Genomic DNA, 19500 nt, shown 5'->3' with positions numbered 1-19500 from the left:
GAGAGAATGTGAATGAGAAACTGAGAAGCTAGGAGAGTCACTGCTAGTCAATTTCAGAGAGAAAGTGAAGAAGCGAGATAGAGAAAGAGTACATAAGAAGTCCATTCATCTAATGTGGATGAGAATCTTATATGATATTTGAATCGGTTCTCATCGAAGGCAGAGTAGGACTAATAGGTGTAGTATGTTATGATTATGGAGGGTGCTCCGATTGTGACCAAAGCTATTAAGATTCTGGTGGTTTCCAGGGAAGAGTAAGGCCTGTTTTTCTCTGTCTATCCGGCTGAACTGAGATTTACTTATTTTTGTAGACAACTTCCATTAAGCCATGTTAGTGGTCTCATTCTGTTGTGTACCTCGTGCCAATTTCTTTGGATGTTTCTCAAGTTATGTACATACTACTGTAGTTTTCGGGATCAGATATTGGCTTCGTCCCATCTTAAGAACTTTGTTGCATGGTAACCTCCAGGAATTCGGTGGTAGAATTGGGAAAATTATGTCCCCAAACAGTTCCTTGGAGGAAAAATATCTCTGATATGGATTGTGAGGGCAAATTTCTAGAGGACGGAAGGAGTGCTGAGAGAGCCCAAGTGTTCGATAAATTAAGAACTAATAACAATGCATCACAGTCTCCATGATTTTCAAGGAATCCAATAAAGTGGGGGAATGTGCTATTTGCTTTACTATCAGGGACAGAGTCCCTGTCTCATACCGGACAAGGACGGCTTGCAGAGGAACTGAGTATGGAACATCAGATGAAGTTGGAAGAAGCCTAACATCGCCTGCCCTGATGTCATCAGTTGAAGCTCTCTTGCCTGAGGATACCTGAAGTGAAAGGTAAGAAACACTTGACTTTCCAAAGGAACTCAAAATGCTCAGGTGTTGATGGAGCTCGCAGGAGTTCCCAACCTTGAAACATGATCCTTTGGGACCTGGTTCAGGCTCACTGCCTGTGGCTACTCCTGTGATTGGAGAATAGGCCCATTGGTTCGTGGTAAAGGATGTGAATGTCTTGAATTCTGCTCCCTCACCAAACCTGATCTATTTTGAGTGTACTAAGTGTCATTGCAGGGTGTACACCAGCGTGCTTGGATCGATGATGATTTCCAATAAAACATTCCTTGGAAAGCTGAACAAAATGAGTGAAAACTCAATACCGCCACTATCATCGTGACTGAGGTCCAGCACCTGGGATCACAAATGTCACTGAGGGACTCACATGGCCTCCATTCATCTTGCGAGACTTGGATCCATTGAGAGAGCCTTCAGAATGTTCTTTGCTTGCCTAAATCACCAGAAATCATGGCCTAAATCAAGGCTTCACCTTTTGCTCTAGGGATAACATGCTTTCCAGTTGAGGATATCATTGTCATTATCTTGGAAGTTAGCCCTACCAACTCCATCAACAATAATGTATAGTAGGTTGTGATGCAAATGTAAGTTTAGCGCGGGCAGCATAGTGCAACCCTGTACACTGGATGTCAGGAAATGTGTTTCTGTCCCTGTCTGAACCTTCGCATGAATGATAACCCTTCTGTTTCATAAAACAGAGATACATAACGGGAAGGTTACAGGCGACATGTGGAATGAGGCAGTAGCAATTCTCAGGAACTATGGGAATGTGGACTCTTCCTGTGTGAAAACAAAGCTCTGTTTTCTTGAAAGACTGATTGTGGCCATGGCAATTAGTTTGGAAAGAGAGCCTTGGAATTTAAAAGGTTGGCATGTAGCCTTCTTGTCGGTGGATTCTAGAAGGACATGCTTTCAAATGTCCCAGGATTCATACCACCTTCATGGATGTATGGAGAACACCCATTTTAATCCTAGTATCTATTTTTATTGTTGGGACATTTTTTGTCAGTCTATCCGGGTAGTTTGCCAGCAGTTGTTATGGATTGACTGTACCAAAATGGTCTGGACATACATCTCCACCTATTCTAGGATCTAAGAATGTGATCATGCTAGTTTGTTTCTTACACATACTCCTTCTAGGAATTTTATATTTTGGTATGGCCGTAGAAGATAGGCATGAAGTGTCTGCGGGATTATCTTTCCTTATGGTCTTGATGTGGCCTTGCTGAAGATTAACTTGGCATTTTGGCTATGTGTTTTGGGGCTGATGGTAGTCCTGTTATCTTAGACATTGTTCTTTTCTCCAAGCAAATATCAACAAGAAATTGTGTTTCCATTTGATTATGAAAGTGAGCTGTATGCTTAGGATCATGCTGTTGATAATAAATATATCTCAGTGACAAGAGGTTATGCTTGTTTTTGTTGACCTGAGAGGGTTTGAACAGACACTTTCTCTGTGGTGATCAATGTCAGATACCACAGCAATAGCACTCACAGGAATTTAGTACCAGTCAAAACCTGAAGAGGAGATATATGAGCATGGACAGAGACAGAGAGAAAGAACAATTGTTGAAGAGGCTAAGCATGTGTGAGACAGAGGAAGACAGTAAGAGACAGAAAGAGAGAGAGGGGGGGGAAGAGAGGGGGTGGGAAGTGAAAGAGGACACTGTGATATAAAGCAGATATCTTGATTGACAGAAATAAGGAAACCAAATAGAGAGAATGTGAGTGAGAAACTGAGAAGCTAGGAGAGTCACTGCTAGTCAATTTCAGAGAGAAAGTGAAGAAGCGAGATAGAGAAAGAGTACATAAGAAGTCCATTCCTCTAATGTGGATGAGAATATAATATGATATTTGAATCGGTTCTCAGCGAAGGCAGAGTAGGACTAATAGGTGTAGTAAGTTATGATTATGGAGGGTGCTCCGATTGTGGCCAAAGCTATTAAGATTCTGGTGGTTTCCATGGGAAGAGTAAGGCCTGATTTTCTCTGTCTATCCGGCTGAACTGAGATTTACTTATTTTTGTAGACAACTTCCATTAAGCCATGTTAGTGGTCTCATTTGTTGTGTACCTCGTGCCAATTTCTTTGGATGGTTCTCAAGTGATGTACATACTACTGTAGTTTTCGGGATCAGATATTGGCTTCGTCCCATCTTAAGAACTTTGTTGCATGGTAACCTCCAGGAATTCGGTGATAGAATTGGGAAAATTATGTCCCCAAACAGTTCCTTGGAGGAAAAATATCTCTGATATGGATTGTGGGGGCAAATTTCTAGAGGACGGAAGGAGTGCTGACAGAGCCCAAGTGTTCGATAAATTAAGAACTAACAACAATGCATCACAGTCTCCATGATTTTCAAGGAATCCAATAAAGTGGGGGAATGTGCTATTTGCTTTACTTTCAGGGACAGAGTCCCTGTCTCATACCGGACAAGGACGGCTTGCAGAGGATCTGAGTATGGAACATCAGATGAAGTTGGAAGAAGCCTAACATCGCCTGCCCTGATGTCATCAGTTGAAGCTCTCTTGCCTGAGGATATCTGAAGTGAAAGGTAAGAAACACTTGACTTTCCAAAGGAACTCAAAATGCTCAGGTGTTGATGGAGCTCGCAGGAGTTCCCAACCTTGAATCATGATCCTTTGGGACCTGGTTCAGGCTCACTGCCTGTGGCTACTCTTGTGATTGGAGAAGAGGCCCATTGGTTCGTGGTAAAGGATGTGAATGTCTTGAATTCTGTTCCCTCACCAAACCTGATCTATTTTGAGTATAGTAAGTGTCATGGCAGGGGTTACACCAGCGTGCTTGGATCGATGATGATTTCCAATATAACATTCCTTGGAAAGCTGAACAAAATGAGTGAAAACTCAATACCGCCACTATCATCGTGACAGAGGTCCAGCACCTGGGATCACAAATGTCACTGTGGGACTCACATGGCCTCCCTTCATCTTGCGAGACTTGGATCCAGTGAGAGAGCCTTCAGAATGTTCTTTGCTTGCCTAAATCACCAGAAATCATGGCCTAAATCAAGGCTTCACCATTTGCTCTAATGATAACATGCTTTCCAGTTGAGGAGATCATTGTCATTATCTTGGAAGTTAGCCCTACCAACTCCATCAACAATAATGTATAGTAGTTTGTGAGGCAAATGTAAGTTTAGCGGGGGCAGCATAGTGCAACCCTGTACACTGGATGTCAGGAAATGTGTTTCTGTCCCTGTCTGAACCTTCGCATGAATGATAACCCTTCTGTTTCATAAAACAGAGATACATAACGGGAAGGTTACAGGTGACATGTGGAATGAGGCAGTAGCAATTCTCAGGAACTATGGGAATGTGGACTCTTCCTGTGTGAAAACAAAGCTCTGTTTTCTTGAAAGACTGATTGTGGACATGGCATTTATGTTGGAAAGAGAGCATTGGAATTTAAAAGGTTGGCATGTATCCTTCTTGTCGGTGGATTCTAGAAGGACATGCTTTGAAATGTCCCAGGATTCATACCACCTTCATGGATGTATGGAGAACACCCATTTTAATCCTAGTTTCTATTTTTATTGTTGGGACATTTTTTGTCAGTCTATCCGGATAGATTGCCAGCAGTTCTTATGGATTGACTGTACCAAAATGGTCTGGACATACATCTCCACCTATTCTAGGATCTAAGAATGTGAGCATGCAAGTTTGTTTCTTACACATACTCCTTCTAGGAATTTTAGATTTGGTATGGCCGTAGAAGATAGGCATGGAGTGTCTGCGGGATTATATTTCCTTATGGTCTTGATGTGGCCTTGCTGAAGATTAACTTGGCATTTTGACTATGTGTTTTGGGGCTGATGGTAGTCCTGTTATCTTAGACATTGTTCTTTTCTCCAAGCAAATATCAACAAGTAATTGTGTTTCCATTTGATTATGAAAGTGAGCTGTATGCTTAGGATCATGCTGTTGATAAAAACATATATATTAGTGACTACAGGTTATGCTTGTGTTTGGTGACCTGAGAGGGTTTGAACAGACACTTTCTCTGTGGTGATCAATGTCACATACCACAGCAATAGCACTCACAGGAATTTAGTACCAGTCAAAACCTGAATAGGAGATATATGAGCATGGACAGAGACAGAGAGAAAGAACAATTGTTGAAGAGGCAAAGCATGTGTGAGACAGAGGAAGAGAGTAAGAGACAGAAAGAGAGAGAGAGGGGGAGGAAAGGGGGGGAAGTGAAAGAGGACAGTCTGATATTAAAGCAGATATCTTGATTGACAGAAATAAGGAATCCAAATAGAGAGAATGTGAATGAGAAACTGAGAAGCTAGGAGAGTCACTGCTAGTCAATTTCAGAGAGAAAGTGAAGAAGCGAGATAGAGAAAGAGTACATAAGAAGTCCATTCATCTAATGTGGATGAGAATCTTATATGATATTTGAATCGGTTCTCATCGAAGGCAGAGTAGGACTAATAGGTGTAGTATGTTATGATTATGGAGGGTGCTCCGATTGTGACCAAAGCTATTAAGATTCTGGTGGTTTCCAGGGAAGAGTAAGGCCTGATTTTCTCTGTCTATCCGGCTGAACTGAGATTTACTTATTTTTGTAGACAACTTCCATTAAGCCATGTTAGTGGTCTCATTCTGTTGTGTACCTCGTGCCAATTTCTTTGGATGTTTCTCAAGTTATGTACATACTACTGTAGTTTTCGGGATCAGATATTGGCTTCGTCCCATCTTAAGAACTTTGTTGCATGGTAACCTCCAGGAATTCGGTGGTAGAATTGGGAAAATTATGTCCCCAAACAGTTCCTTGGAGGAAAAATATCTCTGATATGGATTGTGAGGGCAAATTTCTAGAGGACGGAAGGAGTGCTGAGAGAGCCCAAGTGTTCGATAAATTAAGAACTAATAACAATGCATCACAGTCTCCATGATTTTCAAGGAATCCAATAAAGTGGGGGAATGTGCTATTTGCTTTACTATCAGGGACAGAGTCCCTGTCTCATACCGGACAAGGACGGCTTGCAGAGGAACTGAGTATGGAACATCAGATGAAGTTGGAAGAAGCCTAACATCGCCTGCCCTGATGTCATCAGTTGAAGCTCTCTTGCCTGAGGATACCTGAAGTGAAAGGTAAGAAACACTTGACTTTCCAAAGGAACTCAAAATGCTCAGGTGTTGATGGAGCTCGCAGGAGTTCCCAACCTTGAAACATGATCCTTTGGGACCTGGTTCAGGCTCACTGCCTGTGGCTACTCCTGTGATTGGAGAATAGGCCCATTGGTTCGTGGTAAAGGATGTGAATGTCTTGAATTCTGCTCCCTCACCAAACCTGATCTATTTTGAGTGTACTAAGTGTCATTGCAGGGTGTACACCAGCGTGCTTGGATCGATGATGATTTCCAATAAAACATTCCTTGGAAAGCTGAACAAAATGAGTGAAAACTCAATACCGCCACTATCATCGTGACTGAGGTCCAGCACCTGGGATCACAAATGTCACTGAGGGACTCACATGGCCTCCATTCATCTTGCGAGACTTGGATCCATTGAGAGAGCCTTCAGAATGTTCTTTGCTTGCCTAAATCACCAGAAATCATGGCCTAAATCAAGGCTTCACCTTTTGCTCTAGGGATAACATGCTTTCCAGTTGAGGATATCATTGTCATTATCTTGGAAGTTAGCCCTACCAACTCCATCAACAATAATGTATAGTAGGTTGTGATGCAAATGTAAGTTTAGCGCGGGCAGCATAGTGCAACCCTGTACACTGGATGTCAGGAAATGTGTTTCTGTCCCTGTCTGAACCTTCGCATGAATGATAACCCTTCTGTTTCATAAAACAGAGATACATAACGGGAAGGTTACAGGCGACATGTGGAATGAGGCAGTAGCAATTCTCAGGAACTATGGGAATGTGGACTCTTCCTGTGTGAAAACAAAGCTCTGTTTTCTTGAAAGACTGATTGTGGCCATGGCAATTAGTTTGGAAAGAGAGCCTTGGAATTTAAAAGGTTGGCATGTAGCCTTCTTGTCGGTGGATTCTAGAAGGACATGCTTTCAAATGTCCCAGGATTCATACCACCTTCATGGATGTATGGAGAACACCCATTTTAATCCTAGTATCTATTTTTATTGTTGGGACATTTTTTGTCAGTCTATCCGGGTAGTTTGCCAGCAGTTGTTATGGATTGACTGTACCAAAATGGTCTGGACATACATCTCCACCTATTCTAGGATCTAAGAATGTGATCATGCTAGTTTGTTTCTTACACATACTCCTTCTAGGAATTTTATATTTTGGTATGGCCGTAGAAGATAGGCATGAAGTGTCTGCGGGATTATCTTTCCTTATGGTCTTGATGTGGCCTTGCTGAAGATTAACTTGGCATTTTGGCTATGTGTTTTGGGGCTGATGGTAGTCCTGTTATCTTAGACATTGTTCTTTTCTCCAAGCAAATATCAACAAGAAATTGTGTTTCCATTTGATTATGAAAGTGAGCTGTATGCTTAGGATCATGCTGTTGATAATAAATATATCTCAGTGACAAGAGGTTATGCTTGTTTTTGTTGACCTGAGAGGGTTTGAACAGACACTTTCTCTGTGGTGATCAATGTCAGATACCACAGCAATAGCACTCACAGGAATTTAGTACCAGTCAAAACCTGAAGAGGAGATATATGAGCATGGACAGAGACAGAGAGAAAGAACAATTGTTGAAGAGGCTAAGCATGTGTGAGACAGAGGAAGACAGTAAGAGACAGAAAGAGAGAGAGGGGGGGGGAAGAGAGGGGGTGGGAAGTGAAAGAGGACACTGTGATATAAAGCAGATATCTTGATTGACAGAAATAAGGAAACCAAATAGAGAGAATGTGAGTGAGAAACTGAGAAGCTAGGAGAGTCACTGCTAGTCAATTTCAGAGAGAAAGTGAAGAAGCGAGATAGAGAAAGAGTACATAAGAAGTCCATTCCTCTAATGTGGATGAGAATATAGTATGATATTTGAATCGGTTCTCAGCGAAGGCAGAGTAGGACTAATAGGTGTAGTAAGTTATGATTATGGAGGGTGCTCCGATTGTGGCCAAAGCTATTAAGATTCTGGTGGTTTCCATGGGAAGAGTAAGGCCTGATTTTCTCTGTCTATCCGGCTGAACTGAGATTTACTTATTTTTGTAGACAACTTCCATTAAGCCATGTTAGTGGTCTCATTTGTTGTGTACCTCGTGCCAATTTCTTTGGATGGTTCTCAAGTGATGTACATACTACTGTAGTTTTCGGGATCAGATATTGGCTTCGTCCCATCTTAAGAACTTTGTTGCATGGTAACCTCCAGGAATTCGGTGATAGAATTGGGAAAATTATGTCCCCAAACAGTTACTTGGAGGAAAAATATCTCTGATATGGATTGTGGGGGCAAATTTCTAGAGGACGGAAGGAGTGCTGAGAGAGCCCAAGTGTTCGATAAATTAAGAACTAACAACAATGCATCACAGTCTCCATGATTTTCAAGGAATCCAATAAAGTGGGGGAATGTGCTATTTGCTTTACTTTCAGGGACAGAGTCCCTGTCTCATACCGGACAAGGACGGCTTGCAGAGGATCTGAGTATGGAACATCAGATGAAGTTGGAAGAAGCCTAACATCGCCTGGCCTGATGTCATCAGTTGAAGCTCTCTTGCCTGAGGATACCTGAAGTGAAAGGTAAGAAACACTTGACTTTCCAAAGGAACTCAAAATGCTCAGGTGTTGATGGAGCTCGCAGGAGTTCCCAACCTTGAATCATGATCCTTTGGGACCTGGTTCAGGCTCACTGCCTGTGGCTACTCTTGTGATTGGAGAAGAGGCCCATTGGTTCGTGGTAAAGGATGTGAATGTCTTGAATTCTCTTCCCTCACGAAACCTGATCTATTTTGAGTATAGTAAGTGTCATGGCAGGGGTTACACCAGCGTGCTTGGATCGATGATGATTTCCAATATAACATTCCTTGGAAAGCTGAACAAAATGAGTGAAAACTCAATACCGCCACTATCATCGTGACAGAGGTCCAGCACCTGGGATCACAAATGTCACTGAGGGACTCACATGGCCTCCCTTCATCTTGCGAGACTTGGATCCAGTGAGAGAGCCTTCAGAATGTTCTTTGCTTGCCTAAATCACCAGAAATCATGGCCTAAATCAAGGCTTCACCATTTGCTCTAATGATAACATGCTTTCCAGTTGAGGAGATCATTGTCATTATCTTGGAAGTTAGCCCTACCAACTCCATCAACAATAATGTATAGTAGGTTGTGAGGCAAATGTAAGTTTAGCGGGGGAGGCATAGTGCAACACTGTACACTGGAATGTCAGGAAATGAGTTTCTGTCCCTGTCTGAACCTTCGCATGAATGATAACCCTTCTGTTTCATAAAACAGTGATACATAACGGGAACGTTACAGGCGACATGTGGAATGAGGCAGTAGCAATTCTCAGGAAATATGGGAATGTGGACTCTTACTGTGTGAAAACAAAGCTCTGTTTTCTTGAAAGACTGATTGTGGCCATGGCAATTAGTTTGCAAAGAGAGCCTTGGAATTTAAAAGGTTGGCATGTAGCCTTCTTGTCGGTGGATTCTAGAAGGACATGCTTTCAAATGTCCCAGGATTCATACCACCTTCATGGATGTATGGAGAACACCCATTTTAATCCTAGTATCTAGTTTTATTGTTGGGACATTTTTTGTCAGTCTATCCGGGTAGTTTGCCAGCAGTTCTTATGGATTGACTGTACCAAAATGGTCTGGACATACATCTCCACCTATTCTAGGATCTAAGAATGTGAGCATGCAAGTTTGTTCCTTACACACAGTTCTTCTAGGAATTTTATATTTTGGTATGGCCGTAGAAGATAGGCATGGAGTGTCTGCGGGATTATCTTTCCTTATGGTCTTGAAGTGGCCTTGCTGAAGATTAACTTGGCATTTTGGCTATGTGTTTTAGGGCTGATGGTAGTCCTGTTATCTTAGACATTGTTCTTTTCTCCAAGCAAATATCAACAAGTAATTGTGTTTTCATTTGATTATGAAAGTGCGCTGTATGCTTAGGATCATGCTGTTGATAATAACATATATCTCAGTGACTACAGGTTATGCTTGTGTTTGGTGACCTGAGAGGGTTTGAACAGACACTTTCTCTGTTGTGATCAATGTCAGATACCACAGCCATAGCACTCACAGGAATTTAGTACCAGTCAAAACCTGAATAGGAGATATATGAGCATGGACAGAGACAGAGAGAAAGAACAATTGTTGAAGAGGCTAAGCATGTGTGAGACAGAGGAAGACAGTAAGAGACAGAAAGAGAGAGAGAGGGGGGGGAAGAGAAGGGGTGGGAGGTGAAAGAGGACACTGTGATATTAAAGCAGATATCTTGATTGACAGAAATAAGGAAACCAAATAGAGAGAATGTGAATGAGAAACTGAGAAGCTAGGAGAGTCACTGCTAGTCAATTTCAGAGAGAAAGTGAAGAAGCGAGATAGAGAAGGAGTACATAAGAAGTCCATTCATCTAATGTGGATCAGAATCTTATATGATATTTGAATCGGTTCTCATCGAAGGCAGAGTAGGACTAATAGGTGTAGTATGTTATGATTATGGAGGGTGCTCCGATTATGGCCAAAGCTATTAAGATTCTGGTGGTTTCCATGGGAAGAGTAAGGCCTGATTTTCTCTGTCTATCCGGCTGAACTGAGATTTACTTATTTTTGTAGACAACTTCCATTAAGCCATGTTAGTGGTCTCATTCTGTTGTGTACCTCGTGCCAATTTCTTTGGATGGTTCTCAAGTGATGTACATACTACTGTAGTTTTCGGGATCAGATATTGGCTTCGTCCCATCTTAAGAACTTTGTTGCATGGTAACCTCCAGGAATTCGGTGATAGAATTGGGAAAATTATGTCCCCAAAGAGTTCCTTGGAGGAAAAATATCTCTGATATGGATTGTGAGGGCAAATTTCTAGAGGACGGAAGGAGTGCTGAGAGAGCGCAAGTGTTCGATAAATTAAGAACTAACAACAATGCATCACAGTCTCCATGATTTTCAAGGAATCCAATAAAGTGGGGGAATGTGCTATTTGCTTTACTTTCAGGGACAGAGTCCCAGTCTCCTACCGGACAAGGATGGCTTGCAGAGGATCTGAGTATGGAACATCAGATGAAGTTGGAAGAAGCCTAACATCGCCTGCCCTGATGTCATCAGTTGAAGCTCTCTTGCCTGAGGATACCTGAAGTGAAAGGTAAGAAACACTTGACTTTCCAAAGGAACTCAAAATGCTCAGGTGTTGATGGAGCTCGCAGGAGTTCCCAACCTTGAATCATGATCCTTTGGGACCTGGTTCAGGCTCACTGCCTGTGGCTACTCCTTTGATTGGAGAATAGGCCCATTGGTTCGTGGTAAAGGATGTGAATGTCTTGAATTCTGCTCCCTCACCAAACCTGATCTATTTTGAGTGTACTAAGTGTCATGTCAGGGGGTACACCAGTGTGCTTGGAGCGATGATGATTTCCAATAAAACATTCCTTGGAAAGCTGAACAAAGTGAGTGAAAACTCAATACCGCCACTATCATCGTGACTGAGGTCCAGCACCTGGGATCACAAATGTCACTGAGGGACTCACATGGCCTCCATTCATCTTGCGAGACTTGGATCCAGTGAGAGAGCCTTCAGAATGTTCTTTGCTTGCCTAAATCACCAGAAATCATGGCCTAAATCAAGGCTTCACCATTTGCTCTAATGATAACATGCTTTCCAGTTGAGGAGATCATTGTCATTATCTTGGAAGTTAGCCCTACCAACTCCATCAACAATAATGTATAGTAGGTTGTGAGGCAAATGTAAGTTTAGCGGGGGCAGCATAGTGCAACACTGTACACTGGAATGTCAGGAAATGAGTTTCTGTCCCTGTCTGAACCTTCGCATGAATGATAACCCTTCTGTTTCATAAAACAGTGATACATAACGGGAACGTTACAGGCGACATGTGGAATGAGGCAGTAGCAATTCTCAGGAAATATGGGAATGTGGACTCTTACTGTGTGAAAACAAAGCTCTGTTTTCTTGAAAGACTGATTGTGGCCATGGCAATTAGTTTGCAAAGAGAGCCTTGGAATTTAAAAGGTTGGCATGTAGCCTTCTTGTCGGTGGATTCTAGAAGGACATGCTTTCAAATGTCCCAGGATTCATACCACCTTCATGGATGTATGGAGAACACCCATTTTAATCCTAGTATCTAGTTTTATTGTTGGGACATTTTTTGTCAGTCTATCCGGGTAGTTTGCCAGCAGTTCTTATGGATTGACTGTACCAAAATGGTCTGGACATACATCTCCACCTATTCTAGGATCTAAGAATGTGAGCATGCAAGTTTGTTCCTTACACACAGTTCTTCTAGGAATTTTATATTTTGGTATGGCCGAAGAAGATAGGCATGGAGTGTCTGCGGGATTATCTTTCCTTATGGTCTTGAAGTGGCCTTGCTGAAGATTAACTTGGCATTTTGGCTATGTGTTTTAGGGCTGATGGTAGTCCTGTTATCTTAGACATTGTTCTTTTCTCCAAGCAAATATCAACAAGTAATTGTGTTTTCATTTGATTATGAAAGTGCGCTGTATGCTTAGGATCATGCTGTTGATAATAACATATATCTCAGTGACTACAGGTTATGCTTGTGTTTGGTGACCTGACAGGGTTTGAACAGACACTTTCTCTGTTGTGATCAATGTCAGATACCACAGCCATAGCACTCACAGGAATTTAGTACCAGTCAAAACCTGAATAGGAGATATATGAGCATGGACAGAGACAGAGAGAAAGAACAATTGTTGAAGAGGCTAAGCATGTGTGAGACAGAGGAAGACAGTAAGAGACAGAAAGAGAGAGAGAGGGGGGGGAAGAGAGGGGGTGGGAGGTGAAAGAGGACACTGTGATATTAAAGCAGATATCTTGATTGACAGAAATAAGGAAACCAAATAGAGAGAATGTGAATGAGAAACTGAGAAGCTAGGAGAGTCACTGCTAGTCAATTTCAGAGAGAAAGTGAAGAAGCGAGATAGAGAAGGAGTACATAAGAAGTCCATTCATCTAATGTGGATCAGAATCTTATATGATATTTGAATCGGTTCTCATCGAAGGCAGAGTAGGACTAATAGGTGTAGTATGTTATGATTATGGAGGGTGCTCCGATTATGGCCAAAGCTATTAAGATTCTGGTGGTTTCCATGGGAAGAGTAAGGCCTGATTTTCTCTCTCTATCCGGCTGAACTGAGATTTACTTATTTTTGTAGACAACTTCCATTAAGCCATGTTAGTGGTCTCATTCTGTTGTGTACCTCGTGCCAATTTCTTTGGATGGTTCTCAAGTGATGTACATACTACTGTAGTTTTCGGGATCAGATATTGGCTTCGTCCCATCTTAAGAACTTTGTTGCATGGTAACCTCCAGGAATTCGGTGATAGAATTGGGAAAATTATGTCCCCAAACAGTTCCTTGGACGAAAAATATCTCTGATATGGATTGTGAGGGCAAATTTCTAGAGGACGGAAGGAGTGCTGAGAGAGCGCAAGTGTTCGATAAATTAAGAACTAACAACAATGCATCACAGTCTCCATGATTTTCAAGGAATCCAATAAAGTGGGGGAATGTGCTATTTGCTTTACTTTCAGGGACAGAGTCCCAGTCTCCTACCGGACAAGGACGGCTTGCAGAGGATCTGAGTATGGAACATCAGATGAAGTTGGAAGAAGCCTAACATCGCCTGCCCTGATGTCATCAGTTGAAGCTCTCTTGCCTGAGGATACCTGAAGTGAAAGGTAAGAAACACTTGACTTTCCAAAGGAACTCAAAATGCTCAGGTGTTGATGGAGCTCGCAGGAGTTCCCAACCTTGAATCATGATCCTTTGGGACCTGGTTCAGGCTCACTGCCTGTGGCTACTCCTTTGATTGGAGAATAGGCCCATTGGTTCGTGGTAAAGGATGTGAATGTCTTGAATTCTGCTCCCTCACCAAACCTGATCTATTTTGAGTGTACTAAGTGTCATGTCAGGGGGTACACCAGTGTGCTTGGAGCGATGATGATTTCCAATAAAACATTCCTTGGAAAGCTGAACAAAATGAGTGAAAACTCAATACCGCCACTATCATCGTGACTGAGGTCCAGCACCTGGGATCACAAATGTCACTGAGGGACTCACATGGCCTCCATTCATCTTGCGAGACTTGGATCCATTGAGAGAGCCTTCAGAATGTTCTTTGCTTGCCTAAATCACCAGAAATCATGGCCTAAATCAAGGCTTCACCTTTTGCTCTAATGATAACATGCTTTCCAGTTGAGGAGATCATTGTCATTATCTTGGAAGTTAGCCCTACCAACTCCATCAACAATAATGTATAGTAGGTTGTGAGGCAAATGTAAGTTTAGCGGGGGCAGCATAGTGCAACAATATACACTGGAATGTCAGGAAATGTGTTTCTGTCCCTGTCTGAACCTTCGCATGAATGATAACCCTTCTGTTTCATAAAACAGAGATACATAACGGGAAGGTTACAGGCGACATGTGGAATGAGGCAGTAGCAATTCTCAGGAACTATGGGAATGTGGACTCTTCCTGTGTGAAAACAAAGCTCTGTTTTCTTGAAAGACTGATTGTAGCCATGGCAATTAGGTTGGAAAGAGAGCCTTGGAATTTAAAAGGTTGGCATGTAGCCTTCTTGTCGGTGGATTCTAGAAGGACATGCTTTCAAATGTCCCAGGATTCATACCACCTTCATGGATGTATGGAGAACACCCATTTTAATCCTAGTTTCTATTTTTATTGTTGGGACATTTTTTGTCAGTCTATCCGGGTAGTTTGCCAGCAGTTGTTATGCATTGACTGTACCAAAATGGTCTGGACATACATCTCCACCTATTCTAGGATCTAAGAATGAGATCATGCAAGTTTGTTTCTTACACACACTCCTTCTAAGAATTTTATATTTTGGTATGGCCGTAGAAGATAGGCATGGAGTGTCTGCGGGATTATCTTTCCTTATGATCTTGATGTGGCCTTCTGAAGATTAACATGGCATTTTGGCTATGTCTTTTGGGGCTGATGGTAGTCCTGTTATCTTAGACATTGTTCTTTTCTCCAAGCAAATATCAACAAGTAATTGTGTTTCCATTTGATTATGAAAGTGAGCTGTATGCTTAGGATCATGTTGTTGATAAAAACATATATATTAGTGACTACAGGTTATGCTTGTGTTTGGTGACCTGAGAGGGTTTGAACAGACACTTTCTCTGTGGTGATCAATGTCACATACCACAGCAATAGCACTCACAGGAATTTAGTACCAGTCAAAACCTGAATAGGAGATATATGAGCATGGACAGAGACAGAGAGAAAGAACAATTGTTGAAGAGGCAAAGCATGTGTGAGACAGAGGAAGAGAGTAAGAGACAGAAAGAGAGAGAGAGGGGGAGGAAAGGGGGGGAAGTGAAAGAGGACAGTCTGATATTAAAGCAGATATCTTGATTGACAGAAATAAGGAATCCAAATAGAGAGAATGTGAATGAGAAACTGAGAAGCTAGGAGAGTCACTGCTAGTCAATTTCAGAGAGAAAGTGAAGAAGCGAGATAGAGAAAGAGTACATAAGAAGTCCATTCATCTAATGTGGATGAGAATCTTATATGATATTTGAATCGGTTCTCATCGAAGGCAGAGTAGGACTAATAGGTGTAGTATGTTATGATTATGGAGGGTGCTCCGATTGTGGCCAAAGCTATTAAGATTCTGGTGGTTTCCAGGGAAGAGTAAGGCCTGATTTTCTCTGTCTATCCGGCTGAACTGAGATTTACTTATTTTTGTAGACAACTTCCATTAAGCCATGTTAGTGGTCTCATTCTGTTGTGTACCTCGTGCCAATTTCTTTGGATGGTTCTCAAGTGATGTACATACTACTGTAGTTTTCGGGATCAGATATTGGCTTCGTCCCATCTTAAGAACTTTGTTGCATGGTAACCTCCAGGAATTCGGTGATAGAATTGGGAAAATTATGTCCCCAAACAGTTCCTTGGAGGAAAAATATCTCTGATATGGATTGTGAGGGCAAATTTCTAGAGGACGGAGGGAGTGCTGAGAGAGCCCAAGTGTTCGATAAATTAAGAGCTAATAACAATGCATCACAGTCTCCATGATTTTCAAGGAATCCAATAAAGTGGGGGAATGTGCTATTTGCTTTACTATCAGGGACAGAGTCCCTGTCTCATACCGGACAAGGACGGCTTGCAGAGGAACTGAGTATGGAACATCAGATGAAGTTGGAAGAAGCCTAACATCGCCTGCCCTGATGTCATCAGTTGAAGCTCTCTTGCCTGAGGATACCTGAAGTGAAAGGTAAGAAACACTTGACTTTCCAAAGGAACTCAAAATGCTCAGGTGTTGATGGAGCTCGCAGGAGTTCCCAACCTTGAAACATGATCCTTTGGGACCTGGTTCAGGCTCACTGCCTGTGGCTACTCCTGTGATTGGAGAATAGGCCCATTGGTTCGTGGTAAAGGATGTGAATGTCTTGAATTCTGCTCCCTCACCAAACCTGATCTATTTTGAGTGTACTAAGTGTCATTGCAAGGTGTACACCAGCGTGCTTGGATCGATGATGATTTCCAATAAAACATTCCTTGGAAAGCTGAACAAAATGAGTGAAAACTCAATACCGCCACTATCATCGTGACTGAAGTCCAGCACCTGGGATCACAAATGTCACTGAGGGACTCACATGGCCTCCATTCATCTTGCGAGACTTGGATCCATTGAGAGAGCCTTCAGAATGTTCTTTGCTTGCCTAAATCACCAGAAATCATGGCCTAAATCAAGGCTTCACCTTTTGCTCTTGGGATAACATGCTTTCCAGTTGAGGATATCATTGTCATTATCTTGGAAGTTAGCCCTACCAACTCCATCAACAATAATGTATAGTAGGTTGTGATGCAAATGTAAGTTTAGCGCGGGCAGCATAGTGCAACAATGTACACTGGAATGTCAGGAAATGTGTTTCTGTCCCTGTCTGAACCTTTGCATGAATGATAACCCTTCTGTTTCATAAAACAGAGATACATAACGGGAAGGTTACAGGCGACATGTGGAATGAGGCAGTAGCAATTCTCAGGAACTATGGGAATGTGGACTCTTCCTGTGTGAAAACAAAGCTCTGTTTTCTTGAAAGACTGATTGTGGCCATGGCAATTAGTTTGGAAAGAGAGCCTTGAAATTTATAAGGTTGGCATGTAGCCTTCTTGTCGGTGGATTCTAGAAGGACATGCTTTCAAATGTCCCAGGATTCATACCACCTTCATGGATGTATGGAGAACACCCATTTTAATCCTAGTTTCTATGTTTATTGTTGGGACATTTTTGGTCAGTCTATCCGGGTAGTCTGCCAGCAGTTGTTATGGATTGACTGTACCAAAATGGTCTGGACATACATCTCCACCTATTCTAGGATCTAAGAATGTGATCATGCAAGTTTGTTTCTTACACATACTCCTTCTAGGATTTTTATATTTTGGTACGGCCGTAGAAGATAGGCATGAAGTGTCTGCGGGATTATCTTTCCTTATGGTCTTGATGTGGCCTTGCTGAAGATTAACTTGGCATTTTGGCTATGTGTTTTGGGGCTGATGGTAGTCCTGTTATCTTAGACATTGTTCTTTTCTCCAAGCAAATATCAACAAGAAATTGTGTTTCCATTTGATTATGAAAGTGAGCTGTATGCTTAGGATCATGCTGTTGATAATAACATATATCTCAGTGACTAGAGGTTATGCTTGTGTTTGTTGACCTGAGAGGGTTTGAACAGACACTTTCTCTGTGGTGATCAATGTCAGATACCACAGCAATAGCACTCACAGGAATTTAGTACCAGTCAAAACCTGAATAGGAGATATATGAGCATGGACAGAGACAGAGAGAAAGAACAATTGTTGAAGAGGCTAAGCATGTGTGAGACAGAGGAAGACAGTAAGAGACAGAAAGAGAGAGGGGGGGGAAGTGAGGGGGTGGGAAGTGAAAGAGGACACTGTGATATAAAGCAGATATCTTGATTGACAAAAATAAGGAAACCAAATAGAGAGAATGTGAGTGAGAAACTGAGAAGCTAGGAGAGTCACTGCTAGTCAATTTCAGAGAGAAAGTGAAGAAGCGAGATAGAGAAAGAGTACATAAGAAGTCCATTCCTCTAATGTGGATGAGAATATTATATGATACTTGAATCGGTTCTCAGCGAAGGCAGAGTAGGACTAATAGGTGTAGTAAGTTATGATTATGGGGGTTCTCCGATTGTGGCCAAAGCTATTAAGATTCTGGTGGTTTCCATGGGAAGAGTAAGGCCTTATTTTCTCTGTCTATCCGGCTGAACTGAGATTTACTTATTTTTGTAGACAACTTCCATTAAGCCATGTTAGTGGTCTCATTTGTTGTGTACCTCGTGCCAATTTCTTTGGATGGTTCTCAAGTGATGTACATACTACTGTAGTTTTCGGGATCAGATATTGGCTTCGTCCCATCTTAAGAACTTTGTTGCATGGTAACCTCCAGGAATTCGGTGATAGAATTGGGAAAATTATGTCCCCAAACAGTTCCTTGGAGGAAAAATATCTCTGATATGGATTGTGGGGGCAAATTTCTAGAGGACGGAAGGAGTGCTGACAGAGCCCAAGTGTTCGATAAATTAAGAACTAACAACAATGCATCACAGTCTCCATGATTTTCAAGGAATCCAATAAAGTGGGGGAATGTGCTATTTGCTTTACTTTCAGGGACAGAGTCCCTGTCTCATACCGGACAAGGACGGCTTGCAGAGGATCTGAGTATGGAACATCAGATGAAGTTGGAAGAAGCCTAACATCGCCTGCCCTGATGTCATCAGTTGAAGCTCTCTTGCCTGAGGATATCTGAAGTGAAAGGTAAGAAACACTTGACTTTCCAAAGGAACTCAAAATGCTCAGGTGTTGATGGAGCTCGCAGGAGTTCCCAACCTTGAATCATGATCCTTTGGGACCTGGTTCAGGCTCACTGCCTGTGGCTACTCCTGTGATTGGAGAATAGGCCCATTGGTTCGTGGTAAAGGATGTGAATGTCTTGAATTCTCTTCCCTCACGAAACCTGATCTATTTTGAGTATACTAAGTGTCATGGCAGGGGGTACACCAGCGTGCTTGGATCGATGATGATTTCCAATAAAACATTCCTTGGAAAGCTGAACAAAATGAGTGAAAACTCAATACCGCCACTATCATCGTGACTGAGGTCCAGCACCTGGGATCACAAATGTCACTGAGGGACTCACATGGCCTCCATTCATCTTGCGAGACTTGGATCCATTGAGAGAGCCTTCAGAATGTTCTTTGCTTGCCTAAATCACCAGAAATCATGGCCTAAATCAAGGCTTCACCTTTTGCTCTAATGATAACATGCTTTCCAGTTGAGGAGATCATTGTCATTATCTTGGAAGTTAGCCCTACCAACTCCATCAACAATACTGTATAGTAGGTTGTGAGGCAAATGTAAGTTTAGCGGGGCAGCATAGTGCAACAATGTACACTGGAATGTCAGGAAATGTGTTTCTGTCCCTGTCTGAACCTT

General features: G+C 42.1%; 1 long non-coding RNA gene and 8 other non-coding genes across 9 annotated transcripts; all 9 read left to right on the top strand.

Moving 5' to 3' along the window:
• Positions 1 to 1090: 1090 nt before the first annotated feature.
• Positions 1091 to 1183, top strand: LOC148007525 (small nucleolar RNA SNORD116). Its single transcript, XR_015656676.1, has one exon. It is a non-coding gene; the product is annotated as a small nucleolar RNA SNORD116 (small nucleolar RNA).
• A 2475-nt stretch (positions 1184 to 3658) lies between these two features.
• Positions 3659 to 3751, top strand: LOC148007524 (small nucleolar RNA SNORD116). Its single transcript, XR_015655583.1, has one exon. It is a non-coding gene; the product is annotated as a small nucleolar RNA SNORD116 (small nucleolar RNA).
• A 2473-nt stretch (positions 3752 to 6224) lies between these two features.
• On the top strand, positions 6225 to 6317 carry LOC148007523 (small nucleolar RNA SNORD116). Its single transcript, XR_015656675.1, has one exon. It is a non-coding gene; the product is annotated as a small nucleolar RNA SNORD116 (small nucleolar RNA).
• A 2076-nt stretch (positions 6318 to 8393) lies between these two features.
• Positions 8394 to 13688, top strand: LOC148007520 (uncharacterized). Its single transcript, XR_015646415.1, has 3 exons — positions 8394 to 8540; positions 10968 to 11114; positions 13542 to 13688. It is a non-coding gene; the product is annotated as an uncharacterized LOC148007520 (long non-coding RNA).
• LOC148007522 (small nucleolar RNA SNORD116) lies at positions 8794 to 8886 on the top strand. The gene has a single exon (XR_015655582.1). It is a non-coding gene; the product is annotated as a small nucleolar RNA SNORD116 (small nucleolar RNA).
• LOC148007521 (small nucleolar RNA SNORD116) lies at positions 11368 to 11460 on the top strand. Its single transcript, XR_015655633.1, has one exon. It is a non-coding gene; the product is annotated as a small nucleolar RNA SNORD116 (small nucleolar RNA).
• A 253-nt stretch (positions 13689 to 13941) lies between the features above and the next one.
• On the top strand, positions 13942 to 14034 carry LOC148007519 (small nucleolar RNA SNORD116). Its single transcript, XR_015655608.1, has one exon. It is a non-coding gene; the product is annotated as a small nucleolar RNA SNORD116 (small nucleolar RNA).
• Positions 14035 to 16508: 2474 nt separating this feature from the next.
• Positions 16509 to 16601, top strand: LOC148007518 (small nucleolar RNA SNORD116). The gene has a single exon (XR_015655600.1). It is a non-coding gene; the product is annotated as a small nucleolar RNA SNORD116 (small nucleolar RNA).
• A 2474-nt stretch (positions 16602 to 19075) lies between these two features.
• Positions 19076 to 19168, top strand: LOC148007517 (small nucleolar RNA SNORD116). The gene has a single exon (XR_015656674.1). It is a non-coding gene; the product is annotated as a small nucleolar RNA SNORD116 (small nucleolar RNA).
• The last annotated feature ends 332 nt before the right edge of the window (positions 19169 to 19500 follow it).

The sequence above is a fragment of the Rattus norvegicus genome, chromosome 1 (assembly GCF_021556685.1).
Source record: "Rattus norvegicus strain SHRSP/BbbUtx chromosome 1, alternate assembly SHRSP_T2T, whole genome shotgun sequence".
NCBI lineage: Eukaryota > Metazoa > Chordata > Mammalia > Rodentia > Muridae > Rattus > Rattus norvegicus.
The sequence above is the reverse complement of the archived record's forward strand: the minus strand, read 5'-3'. Positions and strand labels throughout refer to the sequence as shown.